Source organism: Hypanus sabinus, chromosome 18 (genome assembly GCF_030144855.1).
Source record: "Hypanus sabinus isolate sHypSab1 chromosome 18, sHypSab1.hap1, whole genome shotgun sequence".
Classification (NCBI taxonomy): Eukaryota; Metazoa; Chordata; class Chondrichthyes; order Myliobatiformes; family Dasyatidae; genus Hypanus; species Hypanus sabinus.
The window spans coordinates 18,884,971-18,908,874 of record NC_082723.1 but is presented as its reverse complement, the minus strand read 5'-3'; the positions used below and the strand labels follow the sequence as shown (position 1 = coordinate 18,908,874).

Here is a 23,904-nt window from a genome sequence, read left to right as displayed (position 1 = left end):
ATTAACCAGAAAGTTTCAGACTCTTGTAGCAGATTTCTAAAGGGGTTTTTTGGTGGGTCACAATCAGTTAATTTTGTTTCATAGAACATACTATTAGGTCATTACTATACCATTGATTAATGTGTTAGTTTTACCTATGAGATCATCATTTGGTCATGTACATATTTGCAAGCGTGTCTGTGGAAACTATTTGCTAGCACTATGCTTAACATTGAGGTTCAAGTAGTCTGATAGTAGTAGTAGTAGGTTTCGAAAAGAATGGATATTCTTCAGTGAGCTTTCTTTTTTCCTTTTTAAAATGTAGCCCTTGTATAGAAACCACTCACTAACTTCCCTGTCACCTGGTTTCACCCATCACCTGCCAGTCTGTACTCCTTCCTCTCCCTCATCTTACTTTGGCTTCAATCCTCTTCCTTTCCAGGCCTGATGAAAGGTCTCGGTCTGAAACGTCGACTCTTTATTCCCCATCTGTAGTCGCTGCTTGACTTGGTGAGTTCCTTCAGCTTTTTGTGTGTTATGTAAACAGTATATGTTGAAACAATCTTTGGAATCTTTTATCAATTGATAGATTGCAAGCTGTTTTCTTGGATGCGGAAGCGGTTGCCTACTGAAACGAACACCAATCACTTAACTTAATTCCCTACTGTTTTGCCCTTCAGGTAATTTGTTTATTTCTGCCATGTGATTAAGCAAATTCAGCTTTTATTTTGAAATGTGCAGTTTCTGATCTGCATTAGGTCACTTCCTGTGCAATCAGGAATTAGTAACTAGGAAAGCACGTTGACTGGCAGAAGGCCAGAGGTTTATGTTAGGGAGTTAAAAAGTTTCTATTAAAAGCCATCCTGTTGTTTCTCCAGCAGAAGCATTGCTTGTAAGTTGATGTTACATTGTTTAGAAGTTAATCTAAAGGCATCAATAAGATTTTGCTGATATAGAAAGTTATTTTTGAGTTTATTAGACACTAATCTCGATGCAAATGGTTTGTATTTACTGTTTACCTGCAGGAAATTTAACCAAGTTCTTACACTAACCTGTGTGTATATATACAGGCAGTCCCTGGGTTACGTACAAGTTCCATTCCTGAGTCCGTCTTTAAGTCGGATTTGTACGTAAGTCGGAACAAGTACATCCAGTATTATTTAGTGTCAGTTAGTCAAACATTTGTCTTAGTATATTGTATATATTTTGCCTTTCTATGCATATAAAACACTTAAGAAACGTACGTATTCCAGTAATTAAACCACTGCGTTGCTTAGTAATAATTGTAGCTTTCATTGGGGCAGGGCCTTTCACATGCTCCATTATTCTCACTTTGTCCTTTATCCTTTAAAATTGTTCCGATCGTTGACCAACTGTAGCCTAATGATTTTCCAATGACTGATGATGTTTCACCTCTTTCCAAACGCTTTATTATTTCCACTTTATTTTCAATCGCAATCGCTTCCCATCAATGGAACAGAAACACTGCAGGTGGCGGGTCCTGACCTGCGCCGGCTCCCAAGGTCCGCTGGGTCATAAGGACCATCGCACTGAATTCCCTGGGTCCTAAAGTCCACTGCACTGAGACAGGTTAAATGGGACAAGTGGGGGCTGTGCTGGGTTTGGGTATTTGATCCTCCACAATATTCTGCGTGGGAATTTAAACTGGAGGTGGCAGTGTTTTTTTTTAATGAGATCGAGTTTCGAGCTTGAAATCAACCCGGCACAGATGGTACGGGAGTCACTGGATCGACATCAACCTGGCACGGGAACGGTCTGTCACTGGATCGAACTCGAGCCCGGTGCTGATTTCACTGCGCCACCAGCTGACTGGAATGGGGGGTGGCGGGGTCAGGGTGAATCCGCTAAGAAAAATTTAAGCCAAATACAAAGTTAGACACTCAACACAGTGTCAACAGCAACAACTTAAAATGGCGGATGGCGTCGCGATCCGACTTAAAATGGTGGATAGCGTTGTTCTGCCTTAAAATGGCAGATAGCGTTGTGTTCTGACTTAAAATGGCGGACGGCGTTCCCCTTCCTTGGTTCATAAGTACGAGTTGTCCGTAAGTCGGATGTTCGTAACTCGGGGACTACCTGTACTTGTCTGAATGGAACAATGCAGTGATTACATTGTACTTTATTTTTTTCAGTTGCTCTCCTTATTCACTATGTCATGCCACTGAGTCTGCAATAAAACCAAGTGTCTAGGAGGCTATATCCTGGGTTCTCATGTAATTTTTTTGTATGGAGTTTTGCTGACTGTCTGGTTGATGTTGCAACACCTCAGCGAGGGCTGTACACCTACTATAATGGTCGAGTACACGGTTTGAATGAAACATTACTGTAGCTGCAAAGCAAACTGATACAAATTTATTGCCATCATTATAGGCAGAATGTGTTTTGATTGACATTGTTGTATTTGTTATTTTTGCTGTACCAGAAAATACTAACACTGCTGAGATGCATCTAAGGATGCTCCGGGACCCATCATCAGTGCTGTAATCTGGGGTTTTTGGATGTTTTGGGTCATTTACCATCAGACACACTCACCCAAGTGTCCCAGCCAGAGCTGATCAGGCCCTGGCTTGTGTCTCAGCAGTTCTAGTCCACAGGTCACACCTTTTGATCCATAGCCATCTGGAGGCACACTAAGCAGTATCTGTGATGGTCTTGATGGCTTTTCACTTTGCAGCCCCTGTAATGTCAAGGAGAGAGTAGGTTCTGCAGAACAAAACCTCTAAACCACAACTCTATAGGCTCACAACGTGCCCTCTACCAGCGCCTGGTATCTGGCCTCCTTAAGCTACAATGCCTCCTCAATCTGATCTTTCCAAGGAACTGTTAGTTCTACTGTTACCATCTGCTACGTGGCTTCTGACAGAATGACCATATCAGGCCTCAGTGATGATGATGCAATGAACTCAGGGGACTTCAGTTGCTTGTCAAAATTGACTTTCAGTTGCCACTCAGACGCCGTGGCAAGCAAGTCTTTTGGTGATCTGGGCCATGGTTGTAGTTGTCTTACAGCTTTGACAAAGCCTGAGCTTTCTGGGTTGGTGGAGGTGTTTTCTGTTGTTATGGGCGAGGAGATATTTTCTGCCATTGTCTTCAGCACCTGGTCATGGCACCAGTGGTTCACCAGCCTTCTCAAAGGGCTTTTAAGCAGCTATGAGGATACTCATAAAATTTTCTATCCCAAAGGGCTGTAGGAGCTCAGTCATCAGGTTCATCTAAGATCTCTTGTCATTAGTTCAATGGATGTTATACAATTCAAAAAATAAGGGAGGTGAAGCAGGACTTGAAGTAGAAGACCTTGATGAATGGTCTTGAAGGGTCAAATGGTAACTCTTGGTTCTTTGGTTCTTATTAGATTACACTTTACAAGTACACTCAGACCCCACTTATCGATGAGGATGCATTCCTCAGAGGTAGAGCACTACGCAAAACAACACAATGCAGGGTCATTATAACATTACATAAATGGACATGTGTGCCTAATTTTTAAAATATCTAGCCCAAGATATATGATATTATTTTATGTATTCACAGTAATTCATAGAGTAACAAACACGCAAATAGGCCTAATGTATACATAAGTGGAGTAGCAACAGATCACAGCAACAGCAGAGAGAAGCGAGTGGTGGTTACCTCTTAGAGAAGGGACCAGGCTTTGGGTCCTCCTCTAACTTTGACTTCTTCAAGTAGGTGTTGAGATTTGACTGCCTTTTCTTAAGTTTCCTGTCATGAAGCAGTTCTTGGTAGCAGGAAATCATGTTGAGAACACCTCTCTTTACCTTATTGCTTTGTTCTCAGTCAGGGCCCATATTGATGAACTGGTCTATAATTTGTGTGATTGTGGTGATTCTAGACTTGAGGAATTTTGTGACGAGGTTTCTTGCTGGTGTGTCTTTAAGTTCATCCAGGGTGTGTTGCTTTGCCAATTCTTGAAGCTCTTTGTTACTAAGGCCCTCACCATGAGATTGCAGTAACTCTTCAACATCAACCGGACACTTACCAGCTTCGAAACGCTGTATCACTTGCAGTTGCACATCCATGCTAATGCTTTTCCTAGACAGCTTAGATGTACTACCCTTATTGAAGTTGCAGGCCATTTTCCAAACATTATGGGTGGGAAGAAAAATGGAGTAAATTGGCAAGGAAGTAAGAACGTTTACATGTACGGGGTATGCAGAGCATGAACTAATATGTGATTGACTGCGAGTGGCTCAGAGTGTATGTAAAACACTCTCATTGACTGCTTGAATGTTTAATGTAATCATGTCCGCTCTTGAGAAGTTTTAAGTGTTGTTTGGAATGATTTTTTTGTCATTTAAAAAAAAATCTGAAAAGAATTGAATAACCACATTGTAATGAATCAGCGCTATGTGGGGTAGCGTTATGCGGAGCCTGAGTGTATTCCTATTTCCAGTGAGGCACAAGACATTAATGAATCTCATTGTTAAGCAATTGGCCTTCTGTTTAAAAAATCAATCTGCCATATTTTACCCTTTGATCGTTAAGTTGTTCAGTTTGAAACTGTATTCATTTGGGAAGTAACTTGGCTTTAAAATGATTTTTGGGAAAAAGATGTTTATCACAGATTTAAGGCAAACTTCCCTTCAACATGTGTTGCCAAGATCTATTTACAGCACTATTCTTGTTCTCTGTTTGATGGATATTTTCCTGTGTGCTAAATAAGTGGGTTAATTTTTACCGTAATATATTTTTGGAAGTAATACCCATTCTGAGAATGTTCTCTATAGCCAATTAATTAATACCTGGGGTGGCATGGTAGCGCAGTGATTTCAGTACAGGTGGCACAGGTTCAATTCCTGCCACTGCCTGTTAATTGGTCAGTGTAAATTGTCTTGTGATTAGGTTAGGATTAAGTCAGGGCATTAGTGGGTGGCATGGCTCAAAAGGGCTGGAAGAGCCTATCCCGCACTGTATCTCAATAAATAAATAAAATTTCAACTTAATGTTTGTCAAACTGTTGCTTGGCTTTAACATCTTTCCTTTTAAGTTTGTCAATTAGAAAGCACAAGTGGGCAATTGAGCACCAAGGTAGCACTGTTTTGTGCACTTTATGTAGTCCTGTGTAGGTCTGTAGTCTAATGTAGCCTTGTGTTGTCTCACATAGGCCAGTGTACAGGCAGTCCCCGGGTTACGTACGAGTTCCGTTCCTGAGTCTGTCTTTAAGTTGGAACAAGTACTTCCGGTATTATTTAGCGTCAGTTAGTCAGACATTTGTCTTAATATATAGTATATAATTTACCTTTCTATGCATATAAAACACTTAAGAAATGTATGTATTCCAATAATTAAACCACTGCGTTGCTTAGTAATAATTGTAGCTTTCATCAGGGCAGGGCCTTTCACATGCTGCATTATTCTCACTTTATCCTTTAAAATTGTTCTGATCGTTGACTGACTGTAGCCTAACGCTTTTCCAATGACTGATGGCATTTCACCTCTTTCCAAACGCTTTATTATTTCCACTTTATTTTCAGTCGCGGTTGCTTCCCATCAATGGAACAGAAACACTGCGGGTGGCAGATCCCGAGGTCCGCTGGGTTGTAAGGGCCACCGCACTGAATTCCCTGGGTTCGAAAGTCCACCACATTGAGACAGGTTAAATGGGACAAGTGGGGGCTGTGCTGGGTTTGGGTACTGTATTTGACCCTTCACAATATTCCGTGTGGGAACTTAAACTGGAGGGGGCAGTGTTTTTTTTTTACGAGGTTGAGTTGCGAGCTCGACATCAACCTGGCGTGGGAGTGGTCTGTCACTGGATCGAACTCAGGAACCTCTGTTCTCCAGTCTGGCGCTGATCTCATTGCACCACCAGCTGACCAGAACGGGGGGGGGGGGGGGGCGCAGGGTCAGGGTGAATCTTGCTAAGAAAAATTTAAGCCAAATTTAAAGTTACACACTCAACACAGTGTCAACAGCAACAAGTTAAAATGGCGGATGGCGTCGTGATCTGACTTAAAATGGCAGATGGTGTTCTCCTTCCTCAGTTTGTAAGTATGAGTTGTCTGTAAGTTGGGGACTACCTGTAGTTTTGTGTTGTTTCATGTGGAACCATGGTCCTGGAGGAACATTGTTTTGTTTTTACTGTGTACTGTACCAGCAGTTTATGGTCAAAATGACAATAAAAAGTGACTTGACGACTTTTTGAAGTAATGAAATAGTTTCATTTTTACTCATGGCTGTTACGACCAAACCCCGAATGCTTCAAACGTCAGTGAACAGAACAGTTATGAATTGTCTTGCCTGCCGAAGGTTCTTGGCCTGAAATGTCAACTGTACTTTTTTTTTCTATAGATGTTGCCTGGCCTACTGAGTTCCTCCAGCATTTTGTGTGTGTTGCTTGGATTTCCAGCATCTGCAGATTTTGTCTTGTTTCTGAATTGTCTTGCTGTTTATTTCTCCCCAACTATCACTGATAAAAATCACTGCTTTTTTGAACACAAACACGCAACTGACGTTATTTATAAACTGTTCATTCTAAGCACACTGTAGAGTGTAATGGCCATACAAATGAATGCAAGTGAATATGTTCAGCAGTGTTCTCGTATTCCAATTAAGCAGCATAATGCCCCAAATAAACTAAAGGAATCTTAGCAATTTTCCTGATTAGCTCTTATTCTTTAAGACTTTTCCCAAATAAGTGGCTGTCTCGATTAACCATATGCCCAATTAACTGGAATTAACTGTATTACAAATCTAATAGGTTTGAGTAAGCAACAAACACAAAATGCTGGTGGCCTGCTGTGTTCCACCAGCATTTTGTGTGTGGTGCTTGAATTTCCAGCATCTGCAGGTTTCTTCAGGTTTGAGTAAGGGAGGTTGTTTGAAAGACCAAAAGGGAAGGTCTGTGATAACGTACATGGCGATGGATGACAGCCTATCCCGAGAAATGTTTATTGTTGGGTGCATTGACACAGAAAAATAATAGAAGAAATACAAGTATGTACCATGACCTTTTTATCCTGTTTCACCATTCATTAAGATGCTGTTCTCAGGAATCATTGAAAAATCTAGTGATTTTTGAAAGATCAATACTAATGTCTCCACAATCTCTTCAGCTACCTCTTTCAGAACTCTGGGGTGTAGTTCATCTGGTCCAGGTGACTTATCTACCTTCAGACCTTTCAGCTTCCCAAGTACCTTCTCCTTAGTAATAGCATCTGCACTCACTTCTGCCTCCTGACACTCTTGAATTTCTGGCATTCTGCTAGTGTCTACCACAGTGAAGACTGATGCAAAGTTCATCTGTCATTTCTTTGTCCCTCATTACTACCTTCTCAGCATCATTTTCCAGTGGTCTGATATCCACTCTGGTCTATCTTTATATATAGTTCTTCTTTGGGATATATCTTTCCTACGCCTTCTGAATTTTCCCCAGAAACACCAGCCATTGCTGTTCTGCCATCATCCCTGCTATGTCCACTTCCAATCAACTTTGGGCAGCTTCTCTCTCATGCCTCTATAATTCCCTTTGCTCCACTGTAATACTGATACATCTGACTTTTAGCTTCTCTCTCACAAATTGCAGTGTAAGGTCATCATATGAACACTGCCTCCTAAGGGTTCCTTTATGTTAAGCTTCATAATCATTACATAACATTACATAACACTCAATCTAGAATTGCTATTCCCTTGGTGGGCTCAACCACAAGCTGCTCTTAAAAGGCTAGCTGATAGGCATTCTACAAGTTCCCTTGCTGGGGATCCAGCATCAACCTGATTTTCCAAATCTACCTGAATATTGAAATGCCTCACGGTTATTGCAACAATGTCCTTTTTACGTGCTTTTTCTATCTCCCATTGTAATTTGTAGCCCACATCCTGGCTACTGTTCGAAGGCCTGTAAATAACTCCTATCAGGGTCATTTTACCCTTGCAGTTTCTTAACTCTTCCCACAAGGATTCTACATTTTTCAATCCTATGTCACCACATTCTAAGGATTTTGTTTCATTTTTTCCCAGTGGAGCCAGCCCACATCTGTCTTCCTGCTTGTCCTTTCAATACAATGTGTATCCTTGAATGTTAAGTTCTCAACTATGATCTTCTTTCAGCCATGACTCAGTGATACTCGCAAGGCCATTCCTAACTGTGCTACAAGATCTTATTCTATATACTGCATGCAGTCAAGTATAACACCTTCAGTCCTGTATTCATAATCCTTTTTGGATTTGGCACCTTGTTATGCTTCAACTCTCCCTCTGACTGCAATTTTTCCCTATCATCTGCCTGTACTTCCTCACAGTCTCACTACTTTTTTCAGAAGGCATTTGATAAGGTGTCATGCATGAGGCTGCTTCAGATGGAATATAAAAACAGGGAAATAATGCTGAAGCTTTATAAGACACTAGTTGATAATACTTGAAGTATTGTCAACAGTGTTTGACCCCGTATCTCAGAAAGGATGATCTCAGTGAAATCTACTGAATGTTCAAAGATGGATGTGGAAAGGATGTTTCCCATGGTTGGCGTATCCAGAACTAGAGGGCACAGCCTCAAAATTGAGGGGCAACCCTTTAGAACAGAAATGAGGGAGGAATTATTTTAGTCAGAGAGTAGTGAAACTGTGGAATGCTCTGTCACAGACAGCTGTGGAGGCTGAGACCATGGGTATATTTAAAGTGAAAATTGATAGCTTCCTGATTGGCCAGGCATCAAAGGTTATGGCAAGAAGGCAGGTATATGGGGTCAATTGAGTAGGATCTAGGATCAACTATGATGGAATGGCGGAGCTGAATGGCCTATTTCTGATCCTATGTCTTATGGTCTTACGCACTGCATGTACTTGTATACCTCCTCCGCCTGAACACTCTGGTTCCCATCACCCTGCCAAATTAGTTTAAACCCTCTCCAACTGCTCTAGAAAACCTTTCCGCAAGGATATTGGTCCCCCTTGGGTTCATGTGTAACCTGATCTTTTTGCACAGGTCATACCTTCCCCAGTTCGGAGATTCCAATAATCCATATATCTGAAACCCTACCCCATGCACCAATTCTTCAGCAATGCATTCATCTACCAAATCATCCCATTCTTGCCTTTTCTGGCATGGGGCACAGGCAGCAATCCAGAGGTTACTACTCTGGAGATCCTGCATTTAGTTTTCTACTTAACTACCTATGCTCTCTCTTCAGTACTTCCTCATTTTTCCTACCTATGCCATTGATACCAGTATGTGCCATGATTTCTGACTATTCACCCTCCCCCTATAGAATGTTGTGGACTTGATCCAAGACATCCATGACCCTTCACTTGGGAGGCAACATGCCATCTGAGTGTCTCTTTCACATCCAAAGAATCTGGTTTCTGCTCCGCTAATTATGGAACCCCCCCCCCCCCCATCACTACCACACTCCTCTTCTTTCCCCCTTCTCTTCTGAACTACCAACCCAGACTCTCAGTTAAAGCCCTAGTCTCTGCCACACCCCCGATCGGTCATCTCCACCAACAGTATCCAAAGTTATATATTTATTATTGGAAGAATGACCACAGGGGTACTCTACACTGGCTACATATTCCCCTTCCCTCTGTTGACAGTCATCCAGGGACTTGCCTTCTGCAACTTACGGGTGACTACCTTCCTATATCTATCACCTCTTCATTCTTCCATATGAACTGAAGGTCATTGTGCTGCACTCCAGTTCCTTAACATGGTCGCTAAGGAGATGCAGTTTGATGCATTTCGTGCAGATATAATTATTGGAGAGACTGGCGGACTCCCAAATTTCCTACATCTCACATATGGAACATACCACTACCTCCAGGTCCATTCTCAGCTATTTAGTAACAGAAAAGAACAACTTACTAGAAACTTTCTTTCTCACTTAGAACCTCCACTTATGCCTGCCCAAGTTGTTCTCGCCTAAACCTGTTGAACCAGAGCTGGACCACTCTAACAAAGGCATACTTTAATAATGGCCGCTCTGCTTACACCTCCTTTCTTATTGTTCCTCTGTTGATTGCCGATACAAAAAAAAGCCAAAAAGCACCCGGACTCTTTTTAAACCTCTTGTAGCATCACCAGTGAGTGACGTCTAGCTCTGATTGTCACCCATTGAAGGGAATAAAAGACCATGGCATTGTGAGTAGCATGTTATAATGGACTTGAAACTAACTGCCTTACAGAAAACAGTTGGAATAAATGGGTCCTTTTCAGATAAAAGGAAGTAATTGGTGGACTGAGGACTGGTGAAGGATGATGGCCAGATGGAGCCAGAAGGGAGAGGGATGTAGTTTGCAGACAAAGTTGAGTGGATAATAGCTGGGAGCAGTAAAAGAGACAAATAGAAACATGTGGGAAGAGGGCAGAGAAGGTGGTGACAGCTAGGAGGTTGTTAAATGGGAGCATAAAGACTGGAATCTGATAAGGTCATAATGGGAACCATTAGATGAAGGGCAGATAGGGAGGGGATCTGGTGGATAAAATGTGGGGGTAGTTGGTGAATGAATAAAGAGGTGGATAGGGATGAAAGTAAGTGATGGGGGATGAAGGTGGGTATTGGAAAGAGGACAAAATGGGTAGAATATGGAAATCATAAACTTGGAGAAATTCTGCCGGTGCTGGAAATCCAGAACAACACACATGATATGTGGGAGGAACTCAGCAGGTCAGGCAGCATCTGTGGAAATGAATAAACAGTTGATGTTTCCGACTGAGATCTGAGAATATTGAAATGTCAAAAGTGCCACCACATTGATGAGACAATTTGACACAATGTCTTGTGAAAGTATTCAGCCTGCAACCCTTTGTTCACATAAATGAGTATTACAACCAGGAATTTTGATCAATTTAACTGAGAATTTGTATTTGCGAATAACTAGCTTTTTTCACAATAGGACCAAAAGCAGGGTAAATTATAAAGCATGGCAAAACTAAAAAATTCAAAAACTGATATGTCAGCAGTTGAAATGTAGTCATCCCCTTTGCTCAGTACTTAGTCAAATCATAATCTTGCAGCTATTAGAGCTAGAAGTCGTTTTGGTTAAGTCTCTATAGCTATTCCTAATGTGATGAAATAAGATTTGCCCATTCCTCCTTGCAAAGTTGCTCAGGCTGTGCCAGATTAATTGAGAAGCGGCAGTGAAAAGCAGTCTTGAAGTTTCAGCAGAGATGCTCGATCAGGTTAAGGTCAGTACTCTGACTAGGCAACTCAAGTACTTCAATTTTCTTCATTTGAAGCTACTTCATATTTGCTCTGGCATTGTGCTGAAAGAGGAACATCCTCCCCAGCTTAAGTTTTCTGGCTGCAGCTAGCAGGATTTTATCCATGATCTCTCTCTATCAGTATTATCTTCCCATCAGTACTGACCAGTTGTCTGGTACCTGCTGTTGAAAATCAGGTACCAACAGGGACTGTCATATGTTGAAAGATTGGAGTGACTGGGCTTGTATACACTGGAATTTAGAAGGATGAGAGGGGATCTGATTGAAACGTATAAGATTATTAAGGGATTGGACACGCTGGAGGCAGGAAGCATGTTCCCGCTGATGGGTGAGTCCAGAACTAGAGGCCACAGTTTAAGAATAAGGGGTAGACCATTTAGAACAGAGATGCGGAAAAACTTTTTCACCCAGAGAGTGGTGGATATGTGGAATGCTCTGCCCCAGAAGGCAGTGGAGGCCAAGTCTCTGGATGCATTCAAGAGAAAGTTAGATAGAGCTCTTATAGATAGCGGGGTCAAGGGATATGGGGAGAGGGCAGGAATGGGGTACTGATTGTGTATCATCAGCCATGATCACAGTGAATGGTGGTGCTGGCTAGAAGGGCTGAATGGCCTACTCCTGCACCTACTGTCTATTGAAAAGCATCCCCATAGCATGATGCAGTAGGGATGCTATTACCTGGTTGATGCACAGTATTGGATTTATGCCACTTTAGTTTCATCTGAACACAAGACCTTCTCCACATCTTTATACACCTTTACAGTATATTCCACATGACGCATTAGAGTGTCTATGTGGACGAGGATAGGCTTTATTTTAGCGTTACGTGTTAAGTGAATCGAATACTGGACATCGGCCAAGTAACACATCTGTACAGGAAAGTATGATGCAGGCAATATTGTACTATGAGGAGTCTTACAGCAGCAGGGACTGGAAATCCTGCTATGATTGATGGGAAGAAGAATGCCACTAAATACAGTGAGATCCTTGATAAAAATCTGCTAGAAAGGTTAAACTGGGTAGGAAGTTAATTTTTCTGCAAGACGACAATACAAAGTACTTTGCCAGATCTACCATGGAGTGACTTCAAAAGAAAGAAAATTGTTGTCCTGGAGTAGCCCAGTCAGAATACAGACCTTAACCAGATAGAACCTCTCTAGCAAGACCTCAGGATTGCTGTCCACCATTGCACCCCAACTAACCTGGCATAGCTTGAGCAATTTTGCAAGTAAGAATGGACAAACCTTGCTCCATCATATTATGCAAGGCAAATAGAGATTTATCCAAAAATGCTACTGGCTGTAATAGCTGCAAGAGGTTGATCAACTAAGTACTTAGCAAAGCAAAGGGAAATGAATACGTATGAACTACTTACATTTCAGTTTTTGAAAATTTAGTTTTTCATGCTTTAAAATGTTAGCTGTTTTTTGGGCTCTACTGTGAAACAAAGAAGTGTGTGATTCACGAATAAAAATTATCAGTTAAAGTGATCAAAATCTCTGATTGTAATAATTATTAATATGAACAAAGGTTTGGGGGCTGAATACTTTTACAAGGCACTGAATTTAGTGGCTAATGACTAACTTTTAGGTTCCTCAGTAATTTGGATTTTTTATCTTGAACGTTTCTACAGTTCCTGATTTTATATCATTTTCCAGTGTCTGCAGTATTGATTTTTGTTGGGTGATTAATCCGGTTAGTTATCATCACACCTGTCTTCACCTTGTAGGTGTAATTAATAGGTACTAATTATAATTCTGGGACTTATTATTAAGAATGTAGTAACAGATTCCTGAGCAAAATCATATTTATAAAAGGATAATAGTTTTTTGGAAAAAAGGTATCTTGAGAGTGTGTCATAAGACGTCATACAAGATATTAGTGCATAAAAGGGCTGTTTTGGGGTGTATGGTAACATTGGTTAATGGCCAGAGCTGTTACCAGTAGGGTGCTGGAGGGATGAGTACCGCACCCTGAACATTTTATGTTAATAATAACATGGCATTGTAACATCCTGGTACAATGCTTTACAGTACTAGTTCAATTCCTGCTGCTGTCTGTAAAGGAGTTTGTACATTCTCCCCGTGACCATGTGGGCTTCCTCCCGCAGTCAAGGCATACTGATTGATAGGTTAATTAGTCATCGTAAATTGTCCTGTGATTAGGCTAGGGTTAAATTGTGCTGGGTGGCATGGCTCAAAGGGCCAGAAGGGCCTATTCTACATAGCATGTCAATAAATAAAGAAATTGGATGAAAATGCAGTGGAATATATTCATGTTTACTGATGATACTAAGTTAAATAGAAAAGTGAGTTGTAATGAGAGTCTGCAAAGGAATGAAGCAATGAGAAAATGTGAGGCTATTCACAATGGTAGAAAACATAAAAAAACACTGTCTAAACAATGAGAAACCAGTTTCTCTTGGTGTACTGAAGCACAAAATGCAAAAAAAAAATGCTAGTATCGCAAGCAATTAGATGAGCAAATTATATATTTGCCATTACTGAAATTTAGTTATATGACGGAAGTAAGCCCTGGGACAGTTAGACATACCTTGTGGAGAGCACATTTGTGTGCTGTGTCTGCTTTTTATCATTGTGCTCAGGAAAGGCTTAAAACTGAAGTAAAATTGGCCTATGCTCACTAGAGTTTAGAAGAATGAAATATCTCAGTAAAATATACAAGATTCTGAACGGGCAACACAGGGAGAATGATTGCTCAGGCTAGAATCTAGAATAATGGTGGAGAATCCAGATTCTAGATCACAGACTGAGGAGCTTGATTTTTGTTGTGTAATGTCATTGTGATCTTATTATGATCTATTTGTGGACGTTTGTGATTGTGAAGAAGGATGTGAATTCCTATGAAATCAATCAACAATTAACCATTTTCCAGGGGCCAGCACTCTTTCCTATCCCCAGAATGAGCTCTTCCACTGAACCAGCACTGAGCATATGCCACCACAAACAGACACCTTTTTTTAAGCCCCCTCAAACATCCCATCAGTTGAGTCCTCTCCCCGAACCTGGAAGCAACAACAACCAGGACGCGTCAAAGAATGCCACCGTCCTGGAGTGTGCAAGTATAAACAGTCCCTGCTGCGCGTTAGTCGAGTGTGTACACTCAGTAAGCATAACATCACCATCACCCTTGCCAAACAAGGATAATGAAAATTGCAGTGCTACTGGGAATGGTGGTGGGGGAAGGGGAAGGAAGAAATTACTTTTGGCAGATCTGCTCTGTCATGGTGTTGTAGGGTGCAGCATGGATCATAGATTCATAGAGTTTGACAACAGAGAAATGAGTTCTTCATCCCACCAGGTTCATGCAAACATTTTTTTTTAACCTCATTTCCACTAATCCCATTTGCCTGCATTAGGACTATATACTTCCACCCCTTGCATTTTGAAGTGTTTGTCAAAATGCCTCTTAAATGTAGTAATTCTAATATATTCCATCATTTCCTCAAAGATTCAAAGCACATTTACAGTATTATCAAAGAATGTATAAATTATACTCCTTGAAATTTGTCTGCTTATAGGCAGCCACAAAGCAAGAAACTCAAATAACTCAATTTTAAAAAGACTAAGAACCACTGTGGAGTGAAAGAGAGAAAAAAAAACATCGTGCAAATGATAGAAGCAAGTCAACAGTATCCCAAACCAGATTGAGTGCCAGATCCACTTCTGGAACAGCCAGAGTAGGTCGAAACCACAGCCCCCAGTTATCATAACAGCAGGGCAGAAAATGCACAGCAGCTGTTTCAGTTCACAGTCTCGGTGCTGCAGAGAAAGGAATGAACATTTACAGGGATGTGAGCGGAATCTGCCCAACCAAATAGACCGGTTTCTAGTCTGTTTGTTTTGGAATTGAAATTGTCCACGCACTGAGTAGTGCCATATTCCAGGACCTGGATCGAGATGCTCCGATATGCCTGGGTCGCCCCACACGAAGACATTCTCGATCTCATCAAATCAGTTCAGCGCTTGGAGTGATCCAACCTCCACCTGGTTTAGGTGGACAGGCATCGAAACTCTTCCACATTGGCTTCTCTCCAAATCGCTCATGCCATCTCCAGTAGTGACGCAAACTCCGTCTGTGAACCTGGTGGCTGGAATGTTTTGTGCCTCTCAATGCCCTAGCACGGCTCATCCTTTGAACCAGCCTCACCTCCTCACTGTCTGCAGCAATAATTCACCATCATTTGCTTCATGAAAGATGTGATAAGTAATGGTTTTAGTCAATTGTCTTGCCTTATGGTTTACCAATAAGCTGTGGCACATCTTCGGCATATAAGCTGGAACATATTCTAGGTTTCAATTTCTGTTTTTAAAAAAAAATTCCTCAGATCCCCTTAAAAGCTCCTACCTCTCACCTTAAATCCAAATCCTTTTAATTTTGATGCCCTGATCATGGGAGAAGTGTTTTGATTACATACCCAACCTTTGCCTTTCATAATCTTATACTGTATAATTTTTATCAGGCAACCCACAGCCTCTTGCACTCCAGGGACCATTCAAAAATCTGATGGAGGAAGAAGCCGTTCCTGAATCATTAAGTGAGTCTTCAGGTTCCTGTACTTCTTCCACTGAAGAGGGCATTTGGTGGATGATGAGGGTCTTTGGTGACGGATGCTGCCTTACTATTATACCTGTCTGAAAGTAACTGGCAATTATAGATGAAGTACATATTATTTTCAGAACTATCAGAATGAAGAAAATATTTGTCTACTTTGCAAAATGACATTATAAAGACAACAGGGGGTAAGGTTGACTGATAAGACATATACTAGATAGTTCACAAATCATCAAAACAGTGTGGTGTTCTGGTGTCAACTTCAGAATGATGCCTGCAGTTCAGTTCATCCATTCAAACTACAGAGACAGAATTCTCTATGGCACAAGGAGAAAAATGCAGCAGTCCTTGTTTTCTATCCCTCTGCCCATTCATATACAAAGTATAAAATACAATTATCTTTTACCAGCACTCAACATCAATCCTAACTAAATTGACAAAGCAATTGCATCAATGCAATCAAAAGCTACCTTAATAGCATTCCACTGCTATTATGCTTGGCATTTAATGGTACCTTACTGCTTCTAACCTAATATTTTGCCCTGATCAATACCATAGAGCAGACCATGCCTAGAGTATTTTGTAGTTTGTTATTTGGTCCCCGAGGCCAAGGATTTAAAATTGCTGCCCCACAATAAATTTTAATGAGTAAATATGGCACTTGTGTTCAATGCCAGTTGTGATACTTGAGAAGGAGTTGATAAAATTTCAGTCAGTTGGGTCTCAGTACTCCAGTCTCTCAGAAGATGTGCTACAATACTTTGAAAGGTCAGAATAAAACTGCAAGTGCTGGAAATCTGAAATAAAATCAGAATAAACTAGAAAATCTCAGTAGGTCAGGCAACATGTATGGAAAAACAAAAAGGTAATGTTTCAGTCAAAGGATGATTATGCCAAAAAGAGTGAAAGGAGATTCACCAGATGTTGCCAGTATGGAAGGACTTCCCTTCTGATAGGCTGAGCTTGCTGTCCCTGGTCTGTGAAACTCTTGAACGCTATCTCATTATTCCTTTTGCTTTGCACTATTTTGTAATTTATAGTAAATCTGTATCTTTGCATTGTAGTACTACTGCTTATCAATAAATTTCACAACACTTTTTAAGTCAATGATATAAATTTCAAATTAAGTTTATTATCATTGACTTAAGTGTTGTGAATCCCAGCTTGCAATGTTACTTTGTACCGTCTGCTACACTCTGTGGTGGTGTTGTAATCTTCATTACTCTTATGCCTTGGTATATACTTCCTCTTCTGAAACTATTACTGTCTCTTCTAAATACTTTGTTCACACCTCTAGGCTTTTATAGAATTCATATAGTGATATTTTAGTGATATTGTTTCAAGCTGTGAAGTTCAATTCTTATGTATACTAGATGATATAATGGTCACTTTTTTGATATTCCATTTCTCTTAAAGTTTCAATATCCATTACTTAAGTCTTAGATGTAGGATAGATTTATGTCTCCTTTGACCAGAAAATCTGCTTATTTGGTGATGGCTTGAATCCCATTTATCGTGGGTTGTATTCCAAATTTTGGTATTCTGTTTGACCTCAGGCTAAATTACATTGACTTCCTCACAACCTTGCATGCATTTCAGAGCATTGCTTACCTCACCTTTCAGTCAATACAAGAACTGGCATTTATTATTTCTGCTAGGTGGTGTTGGTAAAGTGAAAAGAACTAAGGTACATTCTTCATTTTTGGAATGCTGTAAAATTTGGTGGAAATAGGGAAATCTATGTCATGATTTCCAGGAAAACCGTCCATGATGGCTTATGCTACATGTGTAGGAAAGATTATATATTGTAAAAAAGACTTTTTTTAAAATCCAAATTGGCTTGTCTTATCATGAACTAAATCAAATCAGTGAGGTAAGCAAAGGTTGACCATGAGCCCAAGATGATTTACTCCTTTTTATTTGCAGAAAAGCACTCAAGACAATGTGATACAGTTGACATCTGTCTGAAAATGTAATAATTTATAATACTGTATATTGTTATAAAACAAAAAAATGGTTTATTAACTATTATAACATGCTGTCATTTCAATCAACTCCCAAGGATATCACTTCAAACACTAATTATATACTGTGATTACTGAAAAACAAATACGCTTTTAAATAATTATATGTCTCTGAAGTCAGTGATTTTTAGTTATCAGCAACCAATTTTGCTGAGAAACCTGTAATAACTGAGTGACTTAAGTAAGTAGGAAAAGTGAAAGCAGTAATTATTAATGTTTGTGCAATATTTCACTTTGAAAATTAATAAAAGCTCAGAGCACTTAGTGAATATCAGATATTAAAAGGATTTAGTCAACATGAAATAAAGCAGTTCTTCAAGTTTTCTTCTGGATCACCATTTCTAAATTATGTATTCATTCATGTTCTTTTTCTGCAAGTTTTCTGTCCTTTGTCTTTCATCCCATATCTTTGCTGAAGGCATTGATTATCATAAATGCCATTGTTATCATTTTAGCAAGATTGCTGAACCTCTACTTTGGAGAGTGTTTTTCTGTCTTTTCTAACATCTAATAAATAGGCAATTTAATTGAATATTCTCTTTCAGCAAAGCTTGCATCATAACAATCACAAGATCCGGAGATTCCAACTTCCCTTTTGCAATCAAAAGTTAATATGGCCTATTGTAACAGTCCTGCTTGCCAGCTCTGTGTATGTAATCCAATCACTCATCCTTTTTTTTTCTCTATAACTCTGCAGGTTGTTTTCCCTCCCTTCTCTTTTGAAAGCTATGATTCATTCACTTTTCATTATCCTTTCAGATGGTTAAGTCCAGATCATAATCATTTTTGGAATTAAAAAAAAGTTTTTCCTCACATTCTCCTAATATATTTTGCCTACCATTTTAAGTAACTCTACCATGTATGGTCCCTAGCCTGGCTGTGAAAGGAGAAGGGATGGGCATGGGGCTAGTAACCTTAATCCATAAAAACCCAGATGTATAGAAACGGCAGTAAAAGCTCCAAAGACCTCATCCTTGGGAGAGGAAGGATTTTCATCTAGAAGACAGATGAAGATGGTCTACACCTGGGTCCAACTTGAAAGACTGGTCCAGGACAGACGTCTCTGGCGAGCTGTTGTCAATGGTGTAAACCCCAGTGATGGGTTTAAGGAGACCATCATTTTAAATCTACTCTTGAAATATTTGTTATAGTAAGAATAGCTTCTTTCTATTTACCTTATTTTAAATATGTCACAATCTTATGAACCTCTATTAAAATTCCTCTGAGGAACACAAGGAACATAATCACAATATTTGCATCCCTTTTTCCCTTCACTACAAGTCTCTTTGGCTGATATGGTTCAGTCAATCATTTTTTAATTAGGCGATTAACAGAGTCCTAAAGGACTGAATTGCAGTACATTTATTTAGTCACAGAGGGTGACCAGAAGGACCTGTTTATTTCTTTTCCCCCCTCATTACTTTAGCTGTAAAGTTTATCTTTTGAGATTGTTGCTGCTTTCAGCTAGAGACTACTCTGGAGCAGGAGGGAACAGGTTTGGCTGTCACAGGATGGAAGATGTTCGGCAAGTGAAAACCATTTACTGATGCAGTACACTATGCCAGCAGAGATTGTAGTAGTTTACTAACAACATGATTGCTGGATGTGGTATAGTACCTCAAATTCCATTCGGTATCATGCCTTTGTGTAACTGCAGATCTTCAATTTATTTTTATTCAAAAATAGGCTGTGATTAATCTTCATCTACTTTCCATGATAATGACGCTGTTGTAGCTCAGGCCATTTCAGAGTTTGGAATTCAATTCCATTGCCATTCTGTAAGAGGTCTCTGTATGTGTCCTTGGTGGAATGCATGGAATTTTCCCTGGGAGCTCATGTTTTTTCCCACAGTCCTAAGACATAGGTAGGTTAATTGGTCATTAGGTTAAGGTTAATTGGGGTTGTAGGGTTGCTGTGGGGTGTAGACCTGGAAAGGCTATATCTGGGGCTAATTGAAAGACTTGCCCAAGTTGGAGGACTGGTAAGCTGCCATAGGTGGACTAAGCTCCAGTGATGGGCTTAAGCAGACGACCAGAAGGGCCTACGTTATGCTGTATTGCAAAATAAATGAACAACTAAATAAATAAACAAGCAAACACAAGGAAATCTGCAGATGCTGGAAATTCAAACAACACACACAAAATGCTGGTGGAACACAGCAGGCCAGGCAGCATCTATAGGAGAAGCACTGTCAGCGTTTCATTTTGTCTACTGTCAAAGTGAATCCAAACTCAGGTTGGAGGAACAACACCTTATGTACTGGCTGGGTAGCCTCCAACCTGATGGCATGAACATTGACTTCTCTAACTTCCGTTAATGCCCCTCCTCCCCTTCTTACCCCATCCCTGACATATTCAGTTGTTTGCCTGTTCTCCATCTCCCTCTGGTGCTTCTCCCCCCCCCCCCCCCCCCCCCCCCCCCGTCTTTCTTCTGAGGCCTCCCGTCCCATGATCCTTTCCCTTCTCCAGCTCTGTATCATTTTTGCCAATCACCCTTCCAGCTCTTAGCTTCATCCCACCCCCTCCGGTCTTCTCCTATCATTTCACATTTCCCCCTCCTCCCTACTTTCAAATCTCTTACTATCTTTCCTTTTGGTTATTTCTGACGAAGGGTCTCGGCCCGAAATGTTGACAGTGCTTCTCCTTATAAATAAATAAGCAATCAGGCTTGAACTGAGAATGTGCAGTCTGAACAAATCTTAGATGAAACTGGAAAGTAATGGATAAATATAATTGTTCCAACAGAGAATGTAATTATATTTTCCATTGTTAATACATGTTCTGAATTTCTGGTTCCTTTACTGTGTAGTATTCCAGTGGTTATCTTAATATCTTCACTTATACTTCAAATATCAATGACTTATCTATATCAAAAAGAAAAGTTGGTAATGTACATGAAGTTGTTGACTGAGTATTTATATATAGTATATAAAGGCCAAAAAGTTTATTAATTTTTAGCATTAGTGAAAGCTGTACATAGTAACTGAATATTAAAATGTGTGTGCACTTTAGAGATCTTGATCAGCCTATTGTGTGAATTTTTCAATAGTTTCAACTTTTTCCCTGTTATTTCTGAATATTTCCCTGCAGGGATGGAATATGTTTTCCCAATTGGAATAATCCGCTCGTGATTTGAATAGGCCTACATAAGCATGTGACAGCATATGCGGGCTAGCCCAGTTCATCCTCAGGTGTGTTGGTTGCTAACGCAAGAGATGCATTTCACTGTAGGTTTCAATGTGGTTGTGGTAAATATATATGAATCTTGATCTTAGACTTCAAAAAATTGCTAGGTAAACAGGGTTTCAATTATATTCATTTAGAGATATAGCATGGAAGAAGCCCTCTGCCCCTTCATGCTATATGGCCCAGCAACCACTGACTTAACCCTAGCCTAATCATGGGACAATTCACAATGAACTATTAACCTACTAACCTGTATGTATTTGGACTGTGGGAGTAAACTGGACCATCTGGAGAAAACCCACACAATCCATGGGGTGGACGTACAAACTCCTTTAAAAAGGATGTTGTGATTAAACTCTGAATTCCAATGTCGCAAACTATAATAGTGTTGCGCTAACAGCTCCTATACTGGTAACTGGTTGGTCGCCAATACTAGATTTCTGTCAGTTCATTCTTTGTATTGTACTTGGCTTTCAATGTTTTTTCACCATCAAATAAGTATCATATAAAGGTTTTGTTAGTGTGTTGACACTACAGCTATGCCAGCCAGTGGTATTCACACCGGACTTTGAACTGAATAGTGCCAGGTTTAAATCAGGCTGACTCCTTACACACTTTCCATCTGTTCTGGATTGATTTTTAAAAAAACAGACAGATGCTAAAGAAAAGGTGAGATTGCTGCCCAATGCACCACAAGGCTCGGAGAGGAACTCAACTACAGTTATGGGAATCAAACGATGGATGATGGCATGGGAATCAAAAAGTTGAAGGTATCATTGTAACCTAAGCTAACTGCATTTATAATTGACGTAATTTCAAGAACACTTGTATATTGATTTGCTTAAAACAAGTCAATTTACATGTTTCATATTTTGCTCATTGGGGACTCAATTAGAAAATAGAATGTCAATATTAAACTAGATAGTTACAACAGGAAATATTCCAAATTCAGTCCCATCCTTTTAGCTAATCTTGTCCGAGGCTGTAGTAGAGCAGTACTGTTGTGTTCTGGTCTAGTTCAAGGGAAGACATGTCAGAACATATGCTGTTGATCACTGTCAAGGGAAGTCTTTCAGAATCTAAATTTGCTCAGCTTTACCTGCTTTGTTATTTTTTGTTTTTTGCTTTTTTTTGTTTTTTGTTTTTGAACATTTTGTAGATGCTCTGTCTGTGTCCATATCAGGAATGGTAATTACTGTGGTGAACTACAGGAGAGAATTTGCTGCTCCTGGCCTTGAATTTCAGTATGAGTTTTGAGGATGGGGAATCTTTTGCCATTTATTTGCTTCAATCATGGGTAATGTTTGCAAGAAATGTATATGATTATTAGCATAATAATGGCATTTGGTGTATATTTGCTTGGGCCTGCTGGCTTCCACAGCCATCCACCCACGAATGAAATTATGAATGAAGGATTGGCTGAAGGGTCTTTGCCCAAAATGTCGACTGTTTATTCTTGTCTGTAGGTGCAGCCTGACCTGCTGAGTTTCTTCAACATTTTGTGTGAGTTACAAATGAAATTACTAGGTTTTATTCTAGTCACTGTTGAGAGGGGATCTGATTGAAACATATAAGATTATTAAGGGATTGGACAAGATAGAGGCAGGAAATATGTTCCAGATGCTGGGAGAGTCCAGTACCAGAGGGCATGGTTTGAGAATAAGGGGTAGGTCATTTAGGACAGAGTTAAGGAAAAACTTCTTCTCCCAGAGAGTTGTGGAGGTCTGGAATGCACTGCCTCGGAAGGTAGTGGAGGCCAAATCTCTGGATGCTTTCAAGAAGGAGCTAGATAGGTATCTTATGGATAGGGGAATCAAGGGATATGGGGACAAGGCAGGAACCGGGTATTGATAGTAATTGATCAGCCATGATCTCAAAATGGCGGTGCAGGCTCGAAGGGCCGAATGGTCTACTTCTGCACCTATTGTCTATAAAAGTAGCAGTTTTTTTTAGGTTTTAGGTCCCTGTATAAGTCTGGCTTATATATCATACTTCATTGGTGACAATCATGTCCCGTTTTTCAAAACACACCCTGCTACTCCCTTCGTAAATTGTATTAATTGCTGTTACTTCTGCCTCATAATGTAAAAATACTGTTTAATTCATATAATCATTCACTTTAGTCAAGTTTTATCTTGCTAGTTTTAGTTGTTAGCATCCATGAATTGATAAAATTATATACTGAAAAAACATTATTATTTGCATACACTTCTAATTTTGACACAAGTGCATTGTGTGTGGATATTTCCCCCAAATGTCATGCATTTTCTGCCATTAGATCATGGAGACAAGTGGCCTGATTTATTAGTTACATTCAGGTGCTCATGCTATTCTCCCAAAATCTGGGGTAATTACATTGATCTGAGTTCCAGAGCTTGTAAAATCAGTTTAAAGAATAATTAATCCTGGAGCCTTGGGTTAAGGAAAAGAACCCTTTCACTTTATTTCTTCTTCCAGGTATGCATTGTTTATTTGCATTTTCAAAAAAAAAACAACTGAGCAATTCAAACTTAAAAAGGAAAGGATTCAGTTCAAATGTGAAAATGCTGATAATGAGAGCTGCATGATATTAAATTGCACAGAGGAATTACTCACCATTTCTCCCACAAGCTGCAGAGATGCTTGAAAGTTTGCCTAGATTTTCCCACAGTCAGAAGAGAGTGGTATGTAGCCACTGGAGGATTAGCCTGAATTAGCAAACCTCTGCTCTGCTTGAATATGCTTTAGTAAGTATTGATGTTGTTCTTTCAAACAAACACAAACTGCTGACCCTTGCATATTGCATGACCATGCTGTCCGAGTGAATAAAATCAATCGTTTGAATTTCAAATGTATATTACACTGAGAATAAGATGTGCTTTTGGAACTGTGTCCTTGCTAAAGGTTAGCACAATGCATTCTGAAATAGAAGATTGCCTTTCTAGAAGATCTTTAAAATTGTTAAT

General features: G+C 39.9%; 1 protein-coding gene across 1 annotated transcript in view; it reads left to right on the top strand.

Moving 5' to 3' along the window:
• The window catches only part of med27 (mediator complex subunit 27), a 295,482-nt gene that overhangs the window by 23,442 nt on the left and 248,136 nt on the right, over window positions 1-23,904 (top strand). The window lies entirely within an intron of this gene.